The sequence below is a fragment of the Chiloscyllium punctatum genome, chromosome 17, assembly GCF_047496795.1.
Source record: "Chiloscyllium punctatum isolate Juve2018m chromosome 17, sChiPun1.3, whole genome shotgun sequence".
Classification (NCBI taxonomy): Eukaryota; Metazoa; Chordata; class Chondrichthyes; order Orectolobiformes; family Hemiscylliidae; genus Chiloscyllium; species Chiloscyllium punctatum.
Genome location: NC_092755.1, coordinates 49,867,939 through 49,888,511, shown reverse-complemented (window position 1 = coordinate 49,888,511; position 20,573 = coordinate 49,867,939). Strand labels below are relative to the sequence as shown.

General features: G+C 48.7%; 6 non-coding genes across 6 annotated transcripts; 3 read left to right on the top strand and 3 right to left on the bottom strand.

The window, feature by feature from the left end:
* The first annotated feature begins 1,726 nt into the window (after window positions 1-1,726).
* Window positions 1,727-1,846, top strand: trnal-caa (transfer RNA leucine (anticodon CAA)). The gene is made up of 2 exons: window positions 1,727-1,764; window positions 1,801-1,846. It is a non-coding gene; the product is annotated as a tRNA-Leu (tRNA).
* Window positions 1,847-3,617: 1,771 nt separating this feature from the next.
* trnal-caa (transfer RNA leucine (anticodon CAA)) lies at window positions 3,618-3,737 on the top strand. The gene is made up of 2 exons: window positions 3,618-3,655; window positions 3,692-3,737. It is a non-coding gene; the product is annotated as a tRNA-Leu (tRNA).
* A 1,720-nt stretch (window positions 3,738-5,457) lies between these two features.
* Window positions 5,458-5,577, top strand: trnal-caa (transfer RNA leucine (anticodon CAA)). The gene is made up of 2 exons: window positions 5,458-5,495; window positions 5,532-5,577. It is a non-coding gene; the product is annotated as a tRNA-Leu (tRNA).
* Window positions 5,578-16,641: 11,064 nt separating this feature from the next.
* trnal-caa (transfer RNA leucine (anticodon CAA)) lies at window positions 16,642-16,761 on the bottom strand. Its single transcript has 2 exons — window positions 16,724-16,761; window positions 16,642-16,687 (listed from the first exon to the last, which is right to left on the bottom strand). It is a non-coding gene; the product is annotated as a tRNA-Leu (tRNA).
* A 1,777-nt stretch (window positions 16,762-18,538) lies between these two features.
* trnal-caa (transfer RNA leucine (anticodon CAA)) lies at window positions 18,539-18,658 on the bottom strand. The gene is made up of 2 exons: window positions 18,621-18,658; window positions 18,539-18,584 (listed from the first exon to the last, which is right to left on the bottom strand). It is a non-coding gene; the product is annotated as a tRNA-Leu (tRNA).
* A 1,764-nt stretch (window positions 18,659-20,422) lies between these two features.
* On the bottom strand, window positions 20,423-20,542 carry trnal-caa (transfer RNA leucine (anticodon CAA)). Its single transcript has 2 exons — window positions 20,505-20,542; window positions 20,423-20,468 (listed from the first exon to the last, which is right to left on the bottom strand). It is a non-coding gene; the product is annotated as a tRNA-Leu (tRNA).
* Window positions 20,543-20,573: the final 31 nt, after the last annotated feature.

The following is a 20,573-nucleotide window of genomic DNA, read 5'->3' as shown; positions in this document are numbered from 1 at the left end:
AAACCTTCCCACACCCACACACTGCCCCCACATTTCACAGCTTCTTGGACAGGAGTCACTCCCCCTTCACAAAGATGGAAGAGTCCAACCTGTCACTATCAAAGATAAGGCTGAGGCATTTACAACAATCTTCAGCCGCAAGTGCCCACCGGATGATCTTACTCAGTCTCCCCCTGTGCTCCCCACCATCACAGACACCATTCTTCCAACAATTCCATTCACTCCGTGTCAGATCAAGAGACACTGGACACTGCAAAGGCTCTGTGCTCTGGCACTGCTCCTGAAGGCTGCTACTCCACAACATGCCCTTCCTCCAGCCAAGTTCTCCCAGGACAGTGACAACACTGGGATCGACCTGGCCATGTGGGAAATTATCCAGGTACGTCCTGGACATAAAAAGCAGGACAAATCCAACTCAGACAATTCCTCTCCCATCCATCTGTTCCCAATCCTCGGTAAAGTGATGGAAGGGCTCACCAACAGTGCTATCAAGCAGCACCTGCTCAGTGACACCCAGTTTGGGTTCCCCCAGGGTCACTCAGCTCCTGACCTGATTGTGATTGTGTGTGTGTGTGTGTGTGTGTGTGTGTGTGAGAGAGAAAGAAAATGTGTGTGTGTGTATGTGTGTGTGTGTGAAGGAGAGAGCGTGTGTGTGTTAGCATGTGTTTGTGTGCGTGTGAGAGAGAGTGTGTGTGTGTGTGAGAGAGAGAGGTGTGTGTGTGTGTGAGATTGTGCGTGCGTGTGGGCGTGTGTGTGAGAGAGAGAGTGTGTGTTTGTGTGAAGGAGAGAGAGTGTGTATGTTAGCGTGTGTGTGTGTGAGAGAGAGTGCATGTGTGTGTGTGAGCACAAGAGAGGCAGCGTGTATGTGTGTGTGTTTGTGTGAGAGTGAGAGAATGTGTGTGAGTATGTGTCTGAGAGTGTGTGTTTGTTTCTGTTAGTGTGTGTGAGAGTGAGAGTGTGTGTGAGAGAGAGTATGTGTATATGTGTGTTTGAGAGAGAGAGGGTGTGAGTGTGTATATGAGTGTGTGGGCATGTGTGTGTGTGAGAAACAGAGAGGGAGAATTTGTAGGTGTGTTTGAGAGAGACAGAGTGTGTATGTGTGTGAGAGAGACAGAGTGTGCGTGTGTGTGTGTGTAAGAGAGAGTGTGCATGTGTCTTTGTGTGTGAGAGAGTGAAAGAATGTGTGTGTGTGAGAGAGAGTGTGTTTGAGAGAGAGAGAATGTGTGTGTGTATGTGCGTGTATGTGTGTGTGTGAGTGAGAGTGGGTGCGTGTGAGAGAGAGAGAATTTGTATGTGTATGTGTGCAAGAGTGTGTTTGCGTGTGTCTGAGAGAGAGAGAGGAAGAATTTGTTGGTGTGTGTGAGAAAGAGTGTGTGTGTGAGATAGTGTGTGTGTGAGAGAGTGCGTGTGTCTGTGTGTGGCAGTGTGTGTGTGAGAGAGAAACAGAGAAAGGGAGAATTTGTGTGTATGAGAGGGAGAGAGTGTGTTTGTGCGTGCATGTGAGAGAGAGAGTGTGTGTGTGAGAGACAGATAGAGAGTGTGTGTGCGTGTGCATGTGAGAGAGAGTGTGTGTGTGCGAGAGTGAGACTGTGTATGAGGGATTGTTGCTGAGTGTGAATGCAAGGGAGCTGCAGAAATGCGGAATTGCATTTTGTGTCTGCACAAGAGCAAGGTGACTAATTGTAGAGAGTGAGAAAGACATCTGGAAGGACATCTGCCACAGCTTGTCAGGATGCCCGAGTGGTCTAAGGCGCCAGACTCAAGGGGTGTTAGTCCTTGCTCTGCAGCTGGGCTTGTGAATTCTGGTACCTTTCTAGGGGCGTGGGTTCAAATCCCACTCCTGACATTCTTCCCTTTTCCCCAAACAAACCTTCCCACACCCACACACTGCCCCCACATTTCACAGCTTCTTGGACAGGAGTCACTCTCCCTTCACAAAGATGGAAGAGTCCAACCTGTCACTATCAAAGATAAGGCTGAGGCATTTACAACAATCTTCAGCCGCAAGTGCCCACCGGATGATCTTACTCAGTCTCCCCCTGTGCTCCCCACCATCACAGACACCATTCTTCCAACAATTCCATTCACTCCGTGTCAGATCAAGAGACACTGGACACTGCAAAGGCTCTGTGCTCTGGCACTGCTCCTGAAGGCTGCTACTCCACAACATGCCCTTCCTCCAGCCAAGTTCTCCCAGGACAGTGACAACACTGGGATCGACCTGGCCATGTGGGAAATTATCCAGGTACGTCCTGGACATAAAAAGCAGGACAAATCCAACTCAGCCAATTCCTCTCCCATCCATCTGTTCCCAATCCTCGGTAAAGTGATGGAAGGGCTCACCAACAGTGCTATCAAGCAGCACCTGCTCAGTGACACCCAGTTTGGGTTCCCCCAGGGTCACTCAGCTCCTGACCTGATTGTGTTTGTGTGTGTGTGTGTGTGTGTGTGTGAGAGAGAGAGAGAATGTGTGTGTGTGTATGTGTGTGTGTGTGAAGGAGAGAGCGTGTGTGTGTTAGCATGAGTTTGTGCGCGTGTGAGAGAGAGTGTGTGTGTGTGTGTGAGAGAGAGAGGTGTGTGTGTGTGTGAGATTGTGTGTGCGTGTGGGCGTGTGTGTGAGAGAGAGAGTGTGTGTTTGTGTGAAGGAGAGAGAGTGTGTATGTTAGCGTGTGTGTGTGTGAGAGAGGGTGCATGTGTGTGTGTGAGCACAAGAGAGGCAGCGTGTACGTGTGTGTGTTTGTGTGAGAGTGAGAGAATGTGTGTGAGTATGTGTCTGAGAGTGTGTGTTTGTTTCTGTCTGTGTGTGTGTGAGTGAGAGTGTGTGTGAGAGAGAGTATGTGTATATGTGTGTTTGAGAGAGAGAGGGTGTGAGTGTGTATATGAGTGTGTGGGCATGTGTGTGTGTGAGAAACAGAGAGGGAGAATTTGTAGGTGTGTTTGAGAGAGACAGAGTGTGTATGTGTGTGAGAGAGACAGAGTGTGCGTGTGTGTGTGTAAGAGAGAGTGTGCAAGTGTCTTTGTGTGTGAGAGAGTGAAAGAATGTGTGTGTGTGAGAGAGAGTGTGTTTGAGAGAGATTGAATGTGTGTGTGTATGTGCGTGTATGTGTGTGTGTGAGTGAGAGTGGGTGCGTGTGAGAGAGAGAGAATTTGTATGTGTATGTGTGCAAGAGTGTGTTTGCGTGTGTCTGAGAGAGAGAGAGGAAGAATTTGTTGGTGTGTGTGAGAAAGAGTGTGTGTGTGAGATAGTGTGTGTGTGAGAGAGTGCGTGTGTCTGTGTGTGTGTAAGAGGGAGAAGTGTGTGTGTGTGAGTGAGAGTGTGTGTGTGAGAGAGAAACAGAGAAAGGGAGAATTTGTGTGTATGAGAGGGAGAGAGTGTGTTTGTGTGTGCATGTGAGAGAGAGAGTGTGTGTGTGAGAGACAGATAGAGAGTGTGTGTGCGTGTGCATGTGAGAGAGAGTGTGTGTGTGCGAGAGTGAGACTGTGTATGAGGGATTGTTGCTGAGTGTGAATGCAAGGGAGCTGCAGAAATGCGGAATTGCATTTTGTGTCTGCACAAGAGCAAGGTGACTAATTGTACAGAGTGAGAAAGACATCTGGAAGGACATCTGCAGCAGCTTGTCAGGATGGCCGAGTGGTCTAAGGCGCCAGCCTCAAGGAGTGTTAGTCCTTGCTCTGCATCTGGGCTTGTGAATTCTGGTCCCTTTCTAGGGTCGTGGGTTAAAATCCCACTCCTGACATCCTTTCCTTTTCCCCAAACAAACCTTCCCACACCCACACACTGCCCCCACATTTCACAGCTTCTTGGACAGGAGTCACTCCCCCTTCACAAAGATGGAAGAGTCCAACCTGTCACTATCAAAGATAAGGCTGAGGCATTTACAACAATCTTCAGCCGCAAGTGCCCACCGGATGATCTTACTCAGTCTCCCCCTGTGCTCCCCACCATCACAGACACCATTCTTCCAACAATTCCATTCACTCCGTGTCAGAACAAGAGACACTGCAAAGGATCTGTGCTCTGGCACTGCTCCTGAAGGCTGCTACTCCACAACATGCCCTTCCTCCAGCCAAGTTCTCCCAGGACAGTGACAACACTGGGATCGACCTGGCCATGTGGGAAATTATCCAGGTACGTCCTGGACATAAAAAGCAGGACAAATCCAACTCAGACAATTCCTCTCCCATCCATCTGTTCCCAATCCTCGGTAAAGTGATGGAAGGGCTCACCAACAGTGCTATCAAGCAGCACCTGCTCAGTGACACCCAGTTTGGGTTCCCCCAGGGTCACTCAGCTCCTGACCTGATTGTGTTTGTGTGTGTGTGTGTGTGTGTGTGTGTGTGAAGGAGAGAGCGTGTGTGTGTTAGCATGTGTTTGTGTGCGTGTGAGAGAGAGTGTGTGTGTGTGTGAGAGAGAGAGGTGTGTGTGTGTGTGAGATTGTGTGTGCGTGTGGGCGTGTGTGTGAGAGAGAGAGTGTGTGTTTGTGTGAAGGAGAGAGAGTGTGTATGTTAGCGTGTGTGTGTGTGAGAGAGAGTGCATGTGTGTGTGTGAGCACAAGAGAGGCAGCGTGTATGTGTGTGTGTTTGTGTGAGAGTGAGAGAATGTGTGTGAGTATGTGTCTGAGAGTGTGTGTTTGTTTCTGTCAGTGTGTGTGAGAGTGAGAGTGTGTGTGAGAGAGAGTATGTGTATATGTGTGTTTGAGAGAGAGAGGGTGTGAGTGTGTATATGAGTGTGTGGGCATGTGTGTGTGTGAGAAACAGAGAGGGAGAATTTGTAGGTGTGTTTGAGAGAGACAGAGTGTGTATGTGTGTGAGAGAGACAGAGTGTGCGTGTGTGTGTGTAAGAGAGAGTGTGCATGTGTCTTTGTGTGTGAGAGAGTGAAAGAATGTGTGTGTGTGAGAGAGAGTGTGTTTGAGAGAGAGAGAATGTGTGTGTATGTCCATGTATGTGTGTGTGTGAGTGAGAGTGGGTGCGTGTGAGAGAGAGAGAATTTGTGTGTGTATGTCTGCAAGAGTGTGTTTGCGTGTGTCTGAGAGAGAGAGGAAGAATTTGTTGGTGTGTGTGAGAAAGAGTGTGTGTGTGAGATAGTGTGTGTGTGAGAGAGTGTGTGTTTCTGTGTGTGTGTAAGAGGGAGAAGTGTGTGTGTGTGAGTGAGAGTGTGTGTGTGAGAGAGAAATAGAGAAAGGGAGAATTTGTGTGTATGAGAGGGAGAGAGTGTGTTTGTGTGTGCATGTGAGAGAGAGAGTGTGTGTGTGAGAGACAGATAGAGAGTGTGTGTGCGTGTGCATGTGAGAGAGAGTGTGTGTGTGCGAGAGTGAGACTGTGTATGAGGGATTGTTGCTGAGTGTGAATGCAAGGGAGCTGCAGAAATGCGGAATTGCATTTTGTGTCTGCACAAGAGCAAGGTGACTAATTGTACAGAGTGAGAAAGACATCTGGAAGGGCATCTGCAGCAGCTTGTCAGGATGGCCGAGTGGTCTAAGGCGCCAGACTCAAGGAGTGTTAGTCCTTGCTCTGCATCTGTGCTTGTGAATTCTGGTCCCTTTCTAGGGGCGTGGGTTCAAATCCCACTCCTTACATTCTTTCCTTTTCCCCAAACAAACCCTCCCACACCAACACACTGCCCCCACATTTCACAGCTTCTTGGAGAGGAGTCACTCCCCCTTCACAAAGATGGAAGAGTCCAACCTGTCACTTGCAAAGATAAGGCTGAGGCATTTACAACAATCTTCAGCCGCAAGTGCCCACCGGATGATCTTACTCAGTCTCCCCCTGTGCTCCCCACCATCACAGACACCATTCTTCCAACAATTCCATTCACTCCGTGTCAGATCAAGAGACACTGGACACTGCAAAGGCTCTGTGCTCTGGCACTGCTCCTGAAGGCTGCTGCTCCACAACATGCCCTTCCTCCAGCCAAGTTCTCCCAGGACAGTGACAACACTGGGATCGACCTGGCCATGTGGGAAATTATCCAGGTATGTCCTGGACATAAAAAGCAGGACAAATCCAACTCAGCCAATTCCTCTCCCATCCATCTGTTCCCAACCCTCGGTAAAGTGATGGAAGGGCTCACCAACAGTGCTATCAAGCAGCACCTGCTCAGTGACACCCAGTTTGGGTTCCCCCAGGGTCACTCAGCTCCTGACCTGATTGTGTTTGTGTGTGTGTGTGTGTGAGAGAGAGAGAGAATGTGTGTGTGTGTATGTGTGTGTGTGTGAAGGAGAGAGCGTGTGTGTGTTAGCATGTGTTTGTGTGCGTGTGAGAGAGAGTGTGTGTGTGTGTGTGAGAGAGAGAGGTGTGTGTGTGTGTGAGATTGTGTGTGCCTGTGGGCGTGTGTGTGAGAGAGAGAGTGTGTGTTTGTGTGAAGGAGAGAGAGTGTGTATGTTAGCGTGTGTGTGTGTGTGAGAGAGAGTGCATGTGTGTGTGTGAACGCAAGAGAGGCAGCGTGTACGTGTGTGTGTTTGTGTGAGAGTGAGAGAATGTGTGTGAGTATGTGTCTGAGAGTGTGTGTTTGTTTCTGTCTGTGTGTGTGCGAGTGAGAGTGTGTGTGAGACAGAGTATGTATGTGTATATGTGTGTTTTTGAGAGAGAGGGTGTGAGTGTGTATATGAGTGTGTGGGCATGTGTGTGTGTGAGAAACAGAGAGGGAGAATTTGTAGGTGTGTTTGAGAGAGACAGAGTGTGTATGTGTGTGAGAGAGACAGAGTGTGCGTGTGTGTGTGTAAGAGAGAGTGTGCATGTGTCTTTGTGTGTGAGAGAGTGAAAGAATGTGTGTGTGTGAGAGAGAGTGTGTTTGAGAGAGAGAGAATGTGTGTGTGTATGTGCGTGTATGTGTGTGTGTGAGTGAGAGTGGGTGCGTGTGAGAGAGAGAGAATTTGTATGTGTATGTGTGTAAGAGTGTGTTTGCGTGTGTCTGAGAGAGAGAGGAAGAATTTGTTGGTGTGTGTGAGAAAGAGTGTGTGTGTGAGATAGTGTGTGTGTGAGAGAGTGCGTGTTTCTGTGTGTGTGTAAGAGGGAGAAGTGTGTGTGTCTGAGTGAGAGTGTGTGTGTGAGAGAGAAATAGAGAAAGGGAGAATTTGTGTGTATGAGAGGGAGAGAGTGTGTTTGTGTGTGCATGTGAGAGAGAGAGTGTGTGTGTGAGAGACAGATAGAGAGTGTGTTTGCGTGTGCATGTGAGAGAGAGTGTGTGTGCGAGAGTGAGACTGTGTATGAGGGATTGTTGCTGAGTGTGAATGCAAGGGAGCTGCAGAAATGCGGAATTGCATTTTGTGTCTGCACAAGAGCAAGGTGACTAATTGTACAGAGTGAGAAAGACATCTGGAAGGACATCGGCGGCAGCTTGTCAGGAAGGCCGAGTGGTCTAAGCTGCCAGACTCAAGGAGTGTTAGTCCTTGCTCTGCATCTGGGCTTGTGAATTCTTGTCCCTTTCTAGGGGCGTGGGTTCAAATCCCACTCCTGACATTCTTCCCTTTTCCCCAAACAAACCTTCCCACACCCACACCCTGCCCCCACATTTCACAGCTTCTTGGAGAGGAGTCACTCCCCCTTCACAAAGATGGAAGAGTCCAACCTGTCACTTGCAAAGATAAGGCTGAGGCATTTACAACAATCTTCAGCCGCAAGTGTCCACCGGATGATCTTACCCAGTCTCCCCCTGTGCTCCCCACCATCACAGACACCATTCTTCCAACAATTCCATTCACTCCGTGTCAGATCAAGAGACACTGGACACTGCAAAGGCTCTGTGCTCTGGCACTGCTCCTGAAGGCTGCTGCTCCACAACATGCCCTTCCTCCAGCCAAGTTCTCCCAGGACAGTGATAACACTGGGATAGACCTGGCCATGTGGGAAATTATCCAGGTATGTCCTGGACATAAAAAGCAGGACAAATCCAACTCAGCCAATTCCTCTCCCATCCATCTGTTCCCAATCCTCGGTAAAGTGATGGAAGGGCTCACCAACAGTGCTATCAAGCAGCACATGCTCAGTGACACCCAGTTTGGGTTCCCCCAGGGTCACTCAGCTCCTGACCTGATTGTGTTTGTGTGTGTGTGTGTGAGAGAGAGAGAATGTGTGTGTGTGTATGTGTGTGTGTGTGAAGGAGAGAGCGTGTGTGTGTTAGCATGTGTTTGTGTGCGTGTGAGAGAGAGTGTGTGTGTGTGTGAGAGAGAGAGGTGTGTGTGTGTGTGATTGTGTGTGCCTGTGGGCGTGTGTGTGAGAGAGAGAGTGTGTGTTTGTCTGAAGGAGAGAGATTGTGTATGTTAGCGTGTGTGTGTGTGTGTGAGAGAGAGTGCATGTGTGTGTGTGAGCGCAAGAGAGGCAGCGTGTACGTGTGTGTGTTTGTGTGAGAGTGAGAGAGTGTGTGTGAGTATGTGTCTGAGAGTGTGTGTTTGTTTCTGTCTGTGTGTGTGTGAGTGAGAGTGTGTGTGAGAGAGAGTATGTATGTGTATATGTGTGTTTGAGAGAGAGAGGGTGTGAGTGTGTATATGAGTGTGTGGGCATGTGTGTGTGTGAGAAACAGAGAGGGAGAATTTGTAGGTGTGTTTGAGAGAGACAGAGTGTGTATGTGTGTGAGAGAGACAGAGTGTGCGTGTGTGTGTGTAAGAGAGAGTGTGCATGTGTCTTTGTGTGTGAGAGAGTGAAAGAATGTGTGTGTGTGAGAGAGAGTGTGTTTGAGAGAGAGAGAATGTGTGTGCGAGAGAGAGAGAATGTGTGTGTGTATGTGCGTGTATGTGTGTGTGTGAGTGAGAGTGGGTGCGTGTGAGAGAGAGAGAATTTGTATGTGTATGTCTGCAAGAGTGTGTTTGCGTGTGTCTGAGAGAGAGAGAGGAAGAATTTGTTGGTGTGTGTGAGAAAGAGTGTGTGTGTGAGATAGTGTGTGTGTGAGAGAGTGCGTGTGTCTGTGTGTGTGTAAGAGGGAGAAGTGTGTGTGTGTGAGTGAGAGTGTGTGTGTGAGAGAGACAGAGAAAGGGAGAATTTGTGTGTATGAGAGGGAGAGAGTGTGTTTGTGCGTGCATGTGAGAGAGAGAGTGTGTGTGTGAGAGACAGATAGAGAGTGTGTGTGCGTGTGCATGTGAGAGAGAGTGTGTGTGTGCGAGAGTGAGACTGTGTATGAGGGATTGTTGCTGAGTGTGAATGCAAGGGAGCTGCAGAAATGCGGAATTGCATTTTGTGTCTGCACAAGAGCAAGGTGACTAATTGTACAGAGTGAGAAAGACATCTGGAAGGACATCTGCAGCAGCTTGTCAGGATGGCCGAGTGGTCTAAGGCGCCAGACTCAAGGAGTGTTAGTCCTTGTCCTGCATCTGGGCTTGTGAATTCTGGTCCCTTTCTCAGTGAGTGAGAGTGTGTGTGTGAGAGGGAGAGAGGGCGAATTTGTATGTGTGTGTGAGAGACAGAAAGAGATTGTGTGTGCATGTGAGTGTCTATGTGTGTGCGAGGGAGAGTATGTGTATCAAAGAGAGAGAAAGTGTGTATGTTTTTGTGTGTGAGAGAAGGAGTGTGTTTGTGTATGTCTGTCTGTGTGAGTGAGTGTGTGTGTGTGAGTGAGTGTGTGTGAATGTGTGTGTGAGAGAGAGTGATTGGGTGTGTGAGAGTGTGTGTTCCTTTTTCCTCTGAGCTAGTCTCACCATTTCCCCTATCATCCAAGGTACCCTCATCTTGCCATTTCCGATCCTCATTTCCCTATCTCTCCTGAACTTGAATCAATCTCTCTTTCCAAGCCTCCCACCTATCTAATGTGGATTTAACCTGAAACTGCTGCAGGTTGCCTTCTCCCAAATCACTCTCGTCTTTGTCCATGAGTATTGTAAAACTTACAGAATTGTGATCACTATTCCCAAAGTAATCCCCTCCTGGAACTTCAACCACCTGGCTGGTCTCATTCCCTCACACCAGGTCCAGCATGTCCCCTTCCGAGTTGGACTATTTACATACTGCCCTGTAAAACCCTCATGGATGCTCCTCACAAATTCTGCTCCATCTCGACCTCTAACACTAAGTGAATCCCAGACAATGTTGGGAAAATTAACATCTCCTATCCCCACCACCCTGTTGCTCCTACATCTTTCCAGAATCTGTTTATATATTTGTACCTGTCTGTCACGCTCACTGTTGGGAGGCCTGTAGTACAGCCCCAACATTGCTTCCGCACCCTTCCTATTTCTGAGCTCTGCCCATATTGCCTCACTGCTCGAATCCCCCTGAGTCCCCTCCTTCAGCACAGCTGTGTGCGTGTGTGTCTATGTGTGTGTCCAGTGTCTCTTGATCTGACACGGAGTGAATGGAATTGTTGGAAGAATGGTGTCAAGTCATTAATATGCAGACACAAAATGCAATTCCGCATTAATGCAGCTCCCTTATAGAACATAGAACATAGAACAATACAGCACAGAACAGGCCCTTCAGCCCACGATGTTGCGCCGAACATTTGTCCTAGCTTAAGCATCTATCCATGTACCTATCCAATTGCCGCTTAAAGGTCACCAATGATTCTGACTCTGCCACTCCCACAGACAGCGCATTCCATGCCCCCACCACTCTCTGGGTAAAGAACCTACCCCTGACATCTCCCCTACACCTTCCACCCTTCACCTTAAATTTATGTCCCCTTGTAACACTCTGTTGTACCCAGGGAAAAAGTTTCTGACTGTCTACTCTATCTATTCCTCTGATCATCTTATAAACCTCGATCAAGTCACCCCTCATCCTTCGCCGTTCCAATGAGAAAAGACCTAGCACCCTCAACCTATCCTCGTACGACCTATTCTCCATTCCAGGCAACATCCTGGTAAACCTCTTCTGCACCCTCTCCAAAGCTTCCACATCTTTCCTAAAGTGAGGAGACCAGAACAGCACACAGTACTCCAAATGTGGCCTAACCAAGGTCCTGTACAGCTGCAACATCACCTCACGACTCTTGAATTCAATCCCTCTGCTAATGAACGATAATACTCCATAGGCCTTCTTACAAGCTCTATCCACCTGAGTGGCAACTTTCAAAGATCTATGAACATAGACCCCAAGATCCCTCTGTTCCTCCACCTTACTAAGACCCTACCATTAACCCTGTATTCCGCATTCTTATTTGTCCTTCCAAAATGGACAACCTCACACTTGGCAGGGTTGAACTCCATCTGCCACTCCTCAGCCCAGCTCTGCATCATATCTAAGTCCCTTTGCAGCTGACAACAGCCCTCCTCACTATCCACAACTCCACCAATCTTCGTATTGTCTGCAAATTTACTGACCCACCCTTCGACTCCCTCTGCCAAGTCATTAATAAACATTACAAACAGCAGAGGACCCAGAACTGATCCCTGCGGAACTCCACTTGTAACTGGGCTCCAGGCTGAATATTTACCATCTACCACCACTCTCTGACTTCGACCGGTTAGCCAGTTCTCTATCCAACTGGCCAAATTTCCCACTATTCCATGCCTCCTGACTTTCTGCATAAGGCCTACCATGGGGAACCTTATTAAATGCCTTACTAAAATCCATGTACACTACATCCACTGCTCTACCCTCATCCACATGCTTGGTCACCTCCTCAAAGAATTCAATAAGACTTGTAAGGCAAGACCTACCCTTCACAAATTCGTGCTGGCTGTCCCTAATCAAGCAGTGTCTTTCCAGATACTCATAAACCCTATCACTCAGTACCCTTTCCATTACTTTGCCTAGCACCGAAGTAAGACTAACTGGCCTATAATTCCCGGGGTTATCCCTATTCCCTTTTTTGAACAGGGGCACAACATTTGCCACTCTCCAGTCCCCTGGTACCAACCCCGTTGACAGTGAAGACGAAAAGATCATTGCCAACGGCTCTGCAATTTCCTCTCTTGCTTCCCACATAATCCTAGGATACATCCCGTCAGGCCCGGGGGACTTGTCTATCCTCAAGTTTTTCAAAATGCCCAACACATCTTCCTTCCTAACAAGTATCTCCTCTAGCTTACCAGTCTGTTTCACACTCTCCTCTTCAACAATATGGTCCCTCTCGTTTGTAAATACTGAAGAAAAGTACTCATTCAAGACCTCTCCTATCTCTTCCGACTCAATACACAGTCTCTCACTACTGTCCTTTATCGGACCTACCCTCGTTCTCGTCATTCTCATGTTTCTCACATAAGCATAAAAGGCCTTGGGGTTATCCTTGATCCTACCCGCCAAAGATTTCTCATGCCCTCTCTTAGCTCTCCTAATCCCTTTCTTCAGCTCCCTCCTGGCTATCCTGTATCCCTCCAACGCTCTGTCTGAACCTTGTTTCCTCAACCTTATGTAAGCCTCCTTCTTCCCCTTTACAAGACATTCAACCTCCCTCGTCAACCAAGGATCCCTCACACGACCATCTCTTTCCTGCCTGACAGGTACATACATATCAAGGACACGTCGTATCTGTTCCTTGAAAAAGTTCCACATTTCAACGACATCCTTCCCTGACAGCCTATGCTCCCAACTTATGTTCCTCCGATCCTGTCTTGCAGCATCGTATTTACCCTTCCCCCAATTGTAAAACTTACCCTGTTGCACACCCCTATCTCTCTCCATAACCAAGGTGAAAGTCACAGAATTGTGGTCACCATCACCAAAATGCTCACCCACTAACAAGCCCATCACTTGTCCCGGTTCGTTACCAAGTACCAAATCCAATATGGCCTCCCCTCTGGTTGGACAATCTACATATTGAGTTAGAAAAGCTTCCTGGACACACTGCACAAACACCGCCCCGTCCAATCTACTTGATCTAAAGAGCCTCCAATCAATATTTGGGAAGTTGAAATCGCCCATGACTATGACCCTGTGTTTCTGCACCTTTCCAATATCTTTTTCCCAATCTGTTTCTCCACATCTCTGCTGCTATTGGGGGGCCTACAATAAACACCCAACAAGGTGACTGCACCTTTCCTATTTCTGACTTCAGCCCATACTACCTCCAAAGGCAGATCCCCCTCAAACTGCCTTTCTGCAGCCGTTATACCATTTCTAATTAGCAACGCCACCCACCCTCCTTTTTTACCACCCTCCCTAATCTTACTGAAACATCTGTAGCCAGGAACCTCCAACAGCCATTCCTGTCCCTCATCTATCCATGTTTCTGTGATGGCCACAACATCGTAGTCCCAGGTACCGATCCACGCCTTAAGTTCACCCACCTTATTTCTGATACTCCTTGCGTTGAAGTATACACACTTGAACCCATCTCTGTGTCCGCAAGTAGTCCCTGTCAGTGCTACCTTCTCCACAGCCTCCCTACAGTCTTGGACATCCTGAAAAACAGCTAACCTACTTGCTGGACTACAAGTCCGGATCCCATCCCCCTGCCAAATTAGTTTAACCCCCCACCGAAGAATGCTACCCCCAGGATATTGGTGCCCTTCTGGTTCAGGTGCAACCTGTCCTGCTTGTACAGGTCCCACCTTCCCCAGAATGCAGTCCAATTGTCCAAATACCTGAAGCACTCCCTCCTACACCATCCTTGCAGCCACATGTTCAACTGCACTCTCTCCCTATTCTTTGCCTCACTTTCACGTGGCACCGGCAACAACCCAGAGATGATGACTCTGTCTGTCCTAGCTTTTAGCTTCCAGCCTAACTCCCTGAGCTCTTGAATGACCTCCCCACCCCTCTTCCTACCTATGTCGTTGGTGCCAATGTGTACCAAGACCTCTGGCTGCACACCCTCCTCCTTAAGGATTCTGAAGACACGGTCCGAGACGTCTCGGACCCTAGCACCCGGGAGGCAACAAACCAATCGAGAGTCTCGCCCATGTCCACAGAACCGCCTGTCCGTCCCTCAAACTAGAGAGTCTCCCACACAAATATCAATCATTTACCTTCCTGACCAGCTCTACGCTCCAACTTCACTTCCGCCCAGCTCGCGCCGCTCTCTGCTATGAAAAGGATCCCGTGCATTCACACTCAGAAACAATCCCTCATACACAGTCTCACTCTCGCACACACACACTCTCTCTCACATGCACACGCACACACACTCTCTATCTGTCTCTCACACACACACTCTCTCTCTGACATGCACGCACAAACACACTCTCTCCCTCTCATACACACAAATTCTCCCTTTCTCTGTTTCTCTCTCACACACACACTCTCACTCACACACACACACTTCTCCCTCTTACACCCACACAGACACACGCACTCTCTCACACACACACTATCTCACACACACACTCTTTCTCACACACACCAACAAATTCTTCCTCTCTCTCAGACACACACAAACACACTCTTGCACAAATACACATACAAATTCTTTCTCTCTCACACGCACCCACTCTCACTCACACACACATACACACACATACACACACATTCTCTCTCTCACACACACATTCTCTCTCTCTCTCTCGCACACACACTCTCTCACACAAAGACATTCTCTCTCTCTCTCACACAAACATTCTCTCTCTCTCAAACACACTCTCTCTCACACACACACATTCTTCTCTCTCTCAAACACACTCTCTATCACACACACACATTCTTTCACTCTCTCACACACAAAGACACATGCACACTCTCTCTTACACACACACACGCACACTCTGTCTCTCTCACACACACCTACAAATTCTCCCTCTCTGTTTCTCACACACACATTCACACCCTCTCTCTCTCAAACACACATATACACATACATACTCTCTCTCACACACACTCTCACTCACACACACACAGACATACACAAACACACACTCTCAGACACATACTCACACGCATTCTCTCACTCTCACACACGCAAACACACACACGTACACGCTGCCTCTCTTGCGCTCACACACACACATGCACTCTCTCTCACACACACACACGCTAACATACACACTCTCTCTCCTTCACACAAACACACACTCTCTCTCTCAGACACACGCTCACAGGCACACACAATCACTCACACACAAAGACACACACCTCTCTCCTTCACACAGACACACGCTCTCTCTCTCACACACACGCTCACAGGCACACACAATCTCACACACACACGCACCTCTCTCTCTCTCACACACACACACAATCTCTCTCACACGCACACACACACACTCTCTCTCCTTCACACAAACACACACTCTCTCTCTCACACACACGCCCACAGGTACACACAATCTCACACACACACACACACCTCTCTCTCTCACACACACACACAAACACACACACACTCACAGGCACACACACAATCTTTATCTCTCACACACACACACAATCTCTCTCTCTCACACACACACACTTCTCCCTCTTACACACACACAGACACACGCACTCTCTCACACACACACTATCTCACACACACACTCTTTCTCACACACACCAACAAATTCTTCCTCTCTCTCTCAGACACACACAAACACACTCTTGCAGACATACACACACAAATTCTCTCTCTCTCACACGCACCCACTCTCACTCACACACACACATACACGCACATACACACACACATTCTCTCTCTCTCGCACACACATTCTCTCTCTCTCAAACACACTCTCTCTCACACACACACATTCTTTCACTCTCTCACACACAAAGACACATGCACACTCTCTCTTACACACACACACGCACACTCTGTCTCTCTCACACACATACACACTCTGTCTCTCTCAAACACACCTACAAATTCTCCCCCTCTGTTTCTCACACACACACATGCCCACACACTCATATACACACTCACACCCTCTCTCTCTCAAACACACATATACACATACATACTCTCTCTCACACACACTCTCACTCACACACACACAGACAGACACAAACACACACTCTCAGACACATACTCACACACATTCTCTCACTCTCACACACGCAAACACACACACGTACAAGCTGCCTCTCTTGCGCTCACACACACACATGCACTCTCTCTCATACACACACACGCTAACATACACACTCTCTCTCCTTCACACAAACACACACTCTCTCTCTCACACACACGCCCACAGGCACACACAATCTCACACACACACACACACACACACACCTCTCTCTCTCACACACACACACAAACACACACACACACAAACAAACACAATCAGGTCAGGAGCTGAGTGACACTGGGGGAACCCAAACTGGGTGTCACTGAGCAGGAGCTGCTTGATAGCACTGTTGGTGAGCCCTTCCATCACTTTACCGAGGATTGGGAACAGATGGATGGGAGAGGAATTGGCTGAGTTGGATTTGTCCTGCTTTTTATGTCCAGGACATACCTGGATAATTTCCCACATGGCCAGGTCGATCCCAGTGTTGTCACTGTCCTGGTAGAACTTGGCTGGAGGAAGGGCATGTTGTGGAGCAGCAGCCTTCAGGAGCAGTGCCAGAGCACAGAGCCTTTGCAGTGTCCAGTGTCTCTTGATCTGACACGGAGTGAATGGAATTGTTGGAAGAATGGTGTCTGTGATGGTGGGGAGCACAGGGGGAGACTGAGTAAGATCATCCGGTGGGCACTTGCGGCTGAAGATTGTTGTAAAAGCCTCAGCCTTATCTTTGATAGTGACAGGTTGGACTCTTCCATCTTTGTGAAGGGGGAGCGACTCCTCTCCAAGAAGCTGTGAAATGTGGGGGCAGTGTGTGGGTGTGGGAAGGTTTGTTTGGGGAAAAGGGAAGAAAGTCAGGAGTGGGATTTGAACCCACGCCCCTAGAAAGGGACCAGAATTCACAAGCCCAGATGCAGAGCAAGGACTAACACTCCTTGAGTCTGGCGCCTTAGACCACTCGGCCATCCTGACAAGCTGCTGCAGATGCCTTTCCAGATGTCTTTCTCACTCTGTACAATTAGTCACCTTGCTCTTGTGCAGACACAAAATGCAATTCCGCATTTCTGCAGCTCCCTTGCATTCACACTCAGCAACAATCCCTCATACACAGTCTCACTCTCGCACACACACACTCTCTCTCACATGCACACGCACACACACTCTCTATCTGTCTCTCACACACACACTCTCTCTCTCACATGCACGCACAAACACACTCTCTCCCTCTCATACACACAAATTCTCCCTTTCTCTGTCTCTCTCACACACACACTCTCACTCACACACACACACTTCTCCCTCTTACACACACACAGACACACGCACTCTCTCACACACACACTATCTCACACACACACTCTTTCTCACACACACCAACAAATTCTTCCTCTCTCTCTCTCAGACACACGCAAACACACTCTTGCAGACATACACATACAAATTCTCTCTCTCTCACACGCACCCACTCTCACTCACACACACACATACACGCACATACACACACACATTCTCTCTCTCTCGCACACACATTCTCTCTCTCTCAAACACACTCTCTCTCACACACACACATTCTTTCACTCTCTCACACACAAACACACATGCACACTCTCTCTTACACACACACACGCACACTCTGTCTCTCTCACACACATACACACTCTGTCTCTCTCAAACACACCTACAAATTCTCCCTCTCTGTTTCTCACACACACACATGCCCACACACTCATATACACACTCACACCCTCTCTCTCTCAAACACACATATACACATACATACTCTCTCTCACACACACTCTCACTCACACACACACAGGCAGACACAAACACACACTCTCAGACACATACTCACACACATTCTCTCACTCTCACACACACAAACACACACACGTACACGCTGCCTCTCTTGCGCTCACACACACACATGCACTCTCTCTCACACACACACACGCTAACATACACACTCTCTCTCCTTCACACAAACACACACTCTCTCTCTCACACACACGCCCACAGGCACACACAATCTCACACACACACACACACACACACCTCTCTCTCTCACACACACACACAAACACACACACACTCACAGGCACACACACAATCTTTATCTCTCACACACACACACACACACACAATCTCTCTGTCTCACACACACACACAAACACAATCAGGTCAGGAGCTGAGTGACCCTGGGGGAAGCCAAACTGGGTGTCACTGAGCAGGTGCTGCTTGATAGCACTGTTGGTGAGCCCTTCCATCACTTTACCGAGGATTGGGAACAGATGGATGGGAGAGGAATTGGCTGAGTTGGATTTGTCCTGCTTTTTATGTCCAGGACATACCTGGATAATTTCCCACATGGCCAGGTCGATCCCAGTGTTGTCACTGTCCTGGTAGAACTTGGCTGGAGGAAGGGCATGTTGTGGAGCAGCAGCCTTCAGGAGCAGTGCCAGAGCACAGAGCCTTTGCAGTGTCCAGTGTCTCTTGATCTGACACGGAGTGAATGGAATTGTTGGAAGAATGGTGTCTGTGATGGTGGGGAGCACAGGGGGAGACTGAGTAAGATCATCCGGTGGGCACTTGCGGCTGAAGATTGTTGTAAATGCCTCAGCCTTATCTTTGAAAGTGACAGGTTGGACTCTTCCATCTTTGTGAAGGGGGAGTGACTCCTCTCCAAGAAGCTGTAAAATGTGGGGGCAGTGTGTGTGGGTGTGGGAAGGTTTGTTTGGGGAAAAGGGAAGAATGTCAGGAGTGGGATTTGAACCCACGCCCCTAGAAAGGGACCAGAATTCACAAGCCCAGATGCAGAGCAAGGACTAACACTCCTTGAGTCTGGCGCCTTAGACCACTCGGCCATCCTGACAAGCGGCTGCAGATGACCTTCCAGATGTCTTTCTCACTCTGTACAATTAGTCACCTTGCTCTTGTGCAGACACAAAATGCAATTCCGCATTTCTGCAGCTCCCTTGCATTCACACTCAGCAACAATCCCTCATACACAGTCTCACTCTCGCACACACACACTCTCTCTCACATGCACACGCACACACACTCTCTATCTGTCTCTCACACACACACTCTCTCTCTCACATGCACGCACAAACACACTCTCTCCCTCTCATACACACAAATTCTCCCTTTCTCTGTCTCTCTCACACACACACTATCTCACACACACACTCTTTCTCACACACACCAACAAATTCTTCCTCTCTCTCTCTCAGACACACGCAAACAAACTCTTGCAGACATACACATACAAATTCTCTCTCTCTCACACGCACCCACTCTCACTCACACACACACATACACGCACATACACACACACATTCTCTCTCTCTCGCACACACATTCTCTCTCTCTCAAACACACTCTCTATCACACACACACATTCTTTCACTCTCTCACACACAAACACACATGCACACTCTCTCTTCCACACACACACGCACACTCTGTCTCTCTCACACACATACACACTCTGTCTCTCTCAAACACACCTACAAATTCTCCCTCTCTGTTTCTCACACACACACATGCCCACACACTCATATACACACTCACACCCTCTCTCTCTCAAACACACATATACACATACATACTCTCTCACACACACACTCTCACTCACACACACACAGACAGACACAAACACACACTCTCAGACACATACTCACACACATTCTCTCACTCTCACACACACAAACACACACACGTACACGCTGCCTCTCTTGCGCTCACACACACACATGCACTCTCTCTCACACACACACACGCTAACATACACACTCTCTCTCCTTCACACAAACACACACTCTCTCTCTAACACACACACCCACAGGCACACACAATCTCACACACACACACACACCTCTCTCTCTCACACACACACACACTCTCTCTCACACGCACACAAACACATGCTAACACACACACGCTCTCTCCTTCACACACACACACAAACACACACACACTCACAGGCACACACAATCTCTCTTTATCTCTCTGACACACACACACACAATCTCTCTCTCTCACACACACACACAAACACAATCAGGTCAGGAGCTGAGTGACCCTGGGGGAACCCAAACTGGGAGTCACTGAGCAGGTGCTGCTTGATAGCACTGTTGGTGAGCCCTTCCATCACTTTACCGAGTATTGGGAACAGATGGATGGGAGAGGAATTGGCTGAGTTGGATTTGATCTGCTTTTTATGTCCAGGACATACCTGGATAATTTCCCACATGGCCAGGTCGATCCCAGTGTTGTCACTGTCCTGGGAGAACTTGGCTGGAGGAAGGGCATGTTGTGGAGCAGCAGCCTTCAGGAGCAGTGCCAGAGCACAGAGCCTTTGCAGTGTCCAGTGTCTCTGGATCTGACACGGAGTGAATGGAATTGTTGGAAGAATGGTGTCTGTGATGGTGGGGAGCACAGGGGGAGACTGAGTAAGATCATCCGGTGGGCACTTGCGGCTGAAGATTGTTGTAAAAGCCTCAGCCTTATCTTTGATAGTGACAGGTTGGACTCTTCCATCTTTGTGAAGGGGGAGCGACTCCTCTCCAAGAAGCTGTGAAATGTGGGGGCAGTGTGTGGGTGTGGGAAGGTTTGTTTGGGGAAAAGGGAAGAATGTCAGGAGGGGGATTTGAACCCACGCCCCTAGAAAGGGACCAGAATTCACAAGCCCAGATGCAGAGCAAGGACTAACACTCCTTGAGTCTGGCGCCTTAGACCACTCGGCCATCCTGACAAGCTGCTGCAGATGCCTTTCCAGATGTCTT